Genomic DNA, 6,000 nt, shown 5'->3' with positions numbered 1-6,000 from the left:
CCCGCTGCCCTTGGTTAAGCCTGACAGGGGAGCCCCAGCTTCTCTCTCCCCACCCCCCAACCCTCCACACTCTCTGGCTTATGCCCACCCTCCTGGGTCGGACTGCCCACACCAGGCCTGGGATCCATGCCTTCATTCGAATAGCACTCCCTGACAGGCAATGGCTAAACCAAAAATACATCTAAGATATGAGCATGGATCAGAGTTTTATTTTAAATTTACAGGAAGGAAATCAGAAAAGAAGAGAGAACTCGGGTTCTGTGCACGACCTTAGGCAGCGGCCTTATAGCCAGACAGCGGAGAGTGGGGGCAGGGCTGCCCCCAGAACTCCTTACGGGGGACGCTCACGGCCCGGTCCGGAGGCCGCTCCACGCCGGGCTGGTGGGCACTGGATGAGGCTGTGAGGCTGAGGACGTGGGTTTAGATGTTACAGACCAGCCGGTACATTAAACCGCCCCTGCGGCGGTGAGTCCGTGTGGGACAGAGCAGGGCTAGCAGGTCATGTTAGTCCACGTACAACTCAGTTTCCTCAGCCTGGAGGAGGTACAGACCCAGAGAGACGGAGGGAGGTGGGGGGGGCAGAGAGTCGGGTGCGCCCAGCTCATGCCCCCCTCCCTGCCCACCCCTCAGGTGGAGCTGGAAGCAGGCAGGGGTGTGGGCCCAGCTATGCTGGCTGTGGAGTTTCCCAGTGCCCCCCGGAGGCTGGCCGGGAGGTGGCGTGGCCCAGAGGGATGGGCGTGGCCGGGGTGTGGGTAGGGGCCCTGAGGAAGGCCTTAGCTGGCCCCAGGAGGCCTCCAGAGCCCTTGCTTTCGCTCTGCACACTTAATTTTACAGAGGTTTTTCCTAGGTGGTGAGCATCTGCTTTTTTATTTTCCTTTTTTTATTTTTTTAAACAAAGAACCTGCTTGTTGCTTTTTTTCTGGTATTAAACTGGCACGTGCCAGCCTCCTCCGGTTCAGAGAAACCCTGAAGGTATAAATAGGAAAGTGAAAGCCACCGGAAGCCCCAGGCCCTGCCCAGCACCTGGTGGCTTGGGGCGTCGTATCTATCTTTTAGCATCCTGTTGAATACATTTTCTGATGTTATTTTCCTACAAAAGCTATTAATTAAGAAGACATCAAGGGGTTTTTGAGCCCCCACTGCAAGGGAGGCGTGACCTCACCGGCTCCTCACAGCCGCGGAGACCGCGGGTGGGACTTGCCCATGATGCACCCTGACTCCTGACCACCCTCCCCCACAGTCCTACACCCCTTTCCAGGCGAGAACAAACACGGAGTCTCAGAGAAGCGAGGCTCTGCCTCATCCAGCCTCTGTCTGACCCTGTCTTTGCCAGGGGAGCTGTGTGACCACGGGCAAGGTGCTTGGCCTCTCTGGGCCTCCGTTTGGTCCCCATCAAGCACAGATAAGAGAGGCACCTGCAGCCGCCGCGGTGGGTGAGGACAGATGTCACGATGGGCCAAGGCCAGGCGGTGCCGGTGCTCTTGTGATGAACCTGCCTGAGGCCCCTGGCAGCAGCAGGACAGCGCCAGGCTTCCCCAAACCCCACCTTTCCCACCACATCACAGGCAGCTGGCCAGTGGAGAGAGGCCAGCATGGCTGGCTTAGCTGGAGGCCAGCTACTTGGTCCCTGCTGTCCCCTGGTGGCCCACTCTGGACCTAGTGGTTCCAGAAGCGCCAGGTCCAGGTCCAGCTCCAGGGCTTGCCAAGCCCAGAAAACTAGTCCTGGGAGATCCCTCTCCACCCCCCCCACCCCCCCCCCCTCGCACGCCCTCACCTCCCTCCCCTCCACCCAGCACCTGGTGAAGGGCCTGGTGGACATACATAAGGAGCTCCCGGCGCTCCAAGGACCTGCTGTGTGAAGGGGTCAGCCAGGGGACCTCTCTGAGCTTGCTTCCTCATCTGTAAAATAGGAATAATAATAGTGCCGACATTGTTAATCCACATAAGGCTCACAGTAGTGCCTGTCCACGTGTTCGCTGGCATTCTTCTCATCATTCTGAGTCGGTCTGTGGGGGTGAGGAGGCGAGGACATACTACATAGAGGAAATAACGGCATTCTAACGTTCACGTTACTTTATCACAGAGAGGACAGACGGGAGCGATGGAAACCCCAGACAAAGGGCCCGACGGCGTAATCCCACCAACTCGTGTTTGCGTCCGTCCACGGGACTTCTAGGTGTTGTCCGTGTGCAGAGCCGGTGACTGTGCGTGCACAGAGGTCTGTGTCCTGCATTTCTCACCACGTGGCCACATGCGTTATATCTGCTCCCCCCGCCCCGCCCCACCCCGCTGTCTTCCTCTTGCCCCTTAGGTTCTCTATAAGCCACCTATAGGGTCCTGCCCGGACTCTGCTGTCCTCCTTACAGACAGGTGGCCGAGCTTCCCACAGGTCTTTCCAGAGGAGAAGGAGACAAGAGAGGCCCAGAGAGAGAGACTTAAGCCAGAGACTTCCGGTCCCTGCTGCAGGCTGATACCTGACTGCAGCCGCAGAATGGCCTCTGGCTCAAGCCATAGATGGATCCCTGGCCCACAGCGTGGACTCATTTGTGATCGTGGCTGTAGTTTGACCCAGGCACATGCTGACCCCGAGCCCTGGCCACAGACTGATCTTTGACCCCAGTCGTAGACTGATCTCGGAGGCTGGCCACCAGCCCTCACTGACACTCCACCCCCTCCAGGAACTGGCGTTTCCTGATTCGCAGCTGGTGAATTCCGCTTGAGTTGGTCAGCATATCTGGTCTGTCTGTCCTGCCTCTCCACCATGGGGCCCCAGGGCAAGCTGACAGTTCTCTTTTTTAACCAAAGAGAGCAGCGTTAGAAGGCCCCTTAGCGAACTTCCTTCTGCTGTGGGCTTGATGCCTGGTGCCTTGGCAGCCATCTTGTGACCACGAGGGGAAGAGCTGGAGATGAGAGTCAGCGCTCCGAGCCTGGCACAGGGGAAAGGAGAGGGCCTGCACCCCCAATCACTGCATCACGGGACCAAACCAACCTTGGGGTTCTTAAAGAGACAGTGAGCCTGCTCTTCTGTTTTGTTTGCTTGAAACCACTGAGGTGTTTTGGAATTGAACCAATTCCATTTTTAGCGTTCACTATGTGTCCTTATTTTCTATATAATGGCTAATAAGTCTATTATCAATATATGTTACATTAAGTTATTTTCTCCATTTTCTAAAAAAAAAAAAAAAAAGATGCAAGTATATATCCTGTTGAGATTCAAAATCCTCTCTATGCTCTTCATCATTTTCTGCCTCATTCCAGTACATCTAATACTAAGTACACTATAAAATACATCTTAAAAAGTCTAGTACTTTCTACAGTGTCTACCCAAGAATGATTCAGTATCTAAAATTATGTTTTGTAGGCCCGGAGCAGCAGGGTCTGGTGCGGCCAGGCCCGGAGCAGCAGCTGCCAGGCTGGGAGCGGCCAGGCCCGGAGCAGCCGGGTCTGGTGCGGCCAGGCCCGGAGCAGCAGCTGCCAGGCTGGGAGCGGCCAGGCCCGGAGCAGCAGCTTCCAGGCTGGGAGAGGCCAGGCCCGGAGCAGCAGGGTCTGGTGCGGCCAGGCCCAGAGCAGCGACTGCCAGGCTGGGAGCAGCCAGGCCCGGAGCAGCAGGGTCTGGTGCGGCCAGGCCCGGAGCAGCAGCTGCCAGGCTGGGAGCGGCCATGCCCGGAGCGGCCAGGCCCAGAGCGGCCGGGCCCAGAGCAGCCAGGTCGGGTGCGGCCAGGCCCAGAGCAGCAGCAGCCAAGTCCAGAGCAACTAGGTCGGGAGCAGCAGTGACCAGACCCGGAGCAGCTGGTTGTGGAACGAACCAGAGCAACAGAGGCCAGGCCCGGAGCAGCCAGGCCCGGAACAGCTCGCTCCTCTCCTGTCCCTGCCCCACGGCTGCCTCTCAGACATGGCTGGAAACTTTTGTGGGAACTTGAGGGTCTGCTGAATCAAGTGGTGAAGGCTTAGATCTGGATGTGTTGAGTTAGTATAGGGCTGGGGTGTTGATCTGTGAGTGCCTTGGGTGGGGCCTGGATGAGGCTGGTTGACCTATTTGGAAATGTCTTTTGTGTGAAATGTATCATTGGGCATGTGGAGGTATTATTGATATGAGAAATGCTAAGTAACTGATTTACTATCTGAAAAGGGATTTACTATCGGGGAAAGGGAGGGAGGAAGAGACTGAACATAAACTGCACCTATGGATGAGGACAATGGGGGATGGGGAGGGGGCGGAGGGTGGGGTGGGAACCTGGTGGAGAGGGGAAGAAATGAGGAACCTTTGTAATAATATGAACAATAAAGATTGATTTAAAAAAATAAATAAATAAAAATAAAATAAAATAAAATTATGTTTTGTATTATAAGATAGCTTTTAATTTTCTACAGGTTAAAAATTGAGGACACTGGAAAAAAAAACATTTTCCCTTATTAATGAGTTGTGCCTTTGTTTTAAATTCATAGTAATTTTATATTGTATAACTTTTATTTAATCATAGTATAGTAATGTTTTAAAAGTTTTTTCTTGAAGATAAGAGTGACTTAGAAAGTTTGCTATTTTTATTAATTTTTTAAAAATTATATTTTTATTGATTTTCAGAGAGGAAGGGAGAGAAAGAGGAAGACAGAGTGACTTGGAAAGAGTTTGCTATTTTTTATCATTTTTTTAAAAAATGTATTGATTTCAGAGAGGAAGGGAGAAGGAGAGATAGAAATGTCAAAGATCAGAGAGAATCCTAGGTCAGTTGCTTGCTGCACCTCCTACCCTCCCTGGGTATGGAGCCTACAGCCGGGTCATGTGCCCTGACCAGGAATGGAACAGTGACCTCATGTCCACAGGTCAACACTCAAAGACCAAGCCACACATGTGAGGCAGAAATGAGTTCTGTTTGTTTTGGGTTTTTTTGTAATTTTTTTAGTATTTTTATTGAATTCCTTGGTTTGACAATGGATAATAAAACAATACAGGTTTCAAGTGCTCTATAACTCAATAAAACATCATATGCAGATTGATCACCCAAACTAAAGTTATTTAGATCGCCATTTATTCCTTCCTTACTACTTTCAAGCTCCCCCTTATTGCACTCACCTCATTTAATCCGGCCCCCAACCACCCAGCCATCAATCTGATCTATACAGCTGTGCTTCTCTTTCTATTTTGTTTGCTTAAATGTTCTGTTCATTAGATTCCACATCTAAGTGAGATCCTATGGCATTTGTTTTCCTCCGATGGGCTTATTACACTTAGTATAATAATCTCCATTTCCATCCATGTTGTTGCAAAAGGTAAGATTTTCTTCATTTCTATGCCTGAGTAGCATCTCATTGTGTAAATGTACCAAAGGTTTTCTATCTGCTCATCTACTGAGGGGCACTTGGGCTGCTTCCAAATCTTGGCTATTGTTAATAACACTGCAATGAAGATGGGGGTGCATATGTTCTTTTGAATCAGTGTTTCAGGTTTCCTCGGATATATTACCAGAAGTGGAATTGCTGGTTCATAAGGCAGAATGCTCAAGAGAGTGGGAATAGCGGGAACATACATCAATATAATAATGACCATATATGATAGCTCACATCCTACTCAATGTGCAAAAACGAAGTGTTTCCCTTAATATCAGGAATAAGAGAGTGATGTCTGCTTTCACCGCTCTTAATTGGCACAGCCTTGGAAGTTCTAGCCACAGCAATCAGACCAGTAAAAGAAATAAAAGGCATCCAAATTGGAAAGAAAGAAGTAAAGCTATTATTTGTAGATGACAAGATACTATATTCTGAAAACCATAGACACCACCAAAAAACTAGAAGTGATAAAGGAATTCAATAAATTAGCAGGCTACAAAATTAATATTCAGAAATTTTGGCATTTTTATAGACCATTAATAAACTATCAGAAAGAGAAATTAAGAAGCAATCCCAGCTGAAACCAGTTGGGCTCAGTGGATAGAGCATCAGCCTGCGGACTGAAAGGTCCCAAGTTCGATTCCCCTCAAGGGCATGTACCTTGGTTGTGGCCTC

This window comes from Pipistrellus hanaki (genome assembly GCF_964339955.1).
Source record: "Pipistrellus hanaki genome assembly, chromosome: 4".
Lineage (NCBI taxonomy): Eukaryota > Metazoa > Chordata > Mammalia > Chiroptera > Vespertilionidae > Pipistrellus > Pipistrellus hanaki.
The sequence above is the reverse complement of the archived record's forward strand: the minus strand, read 5'-3'. Positions refer to the sequence as shown.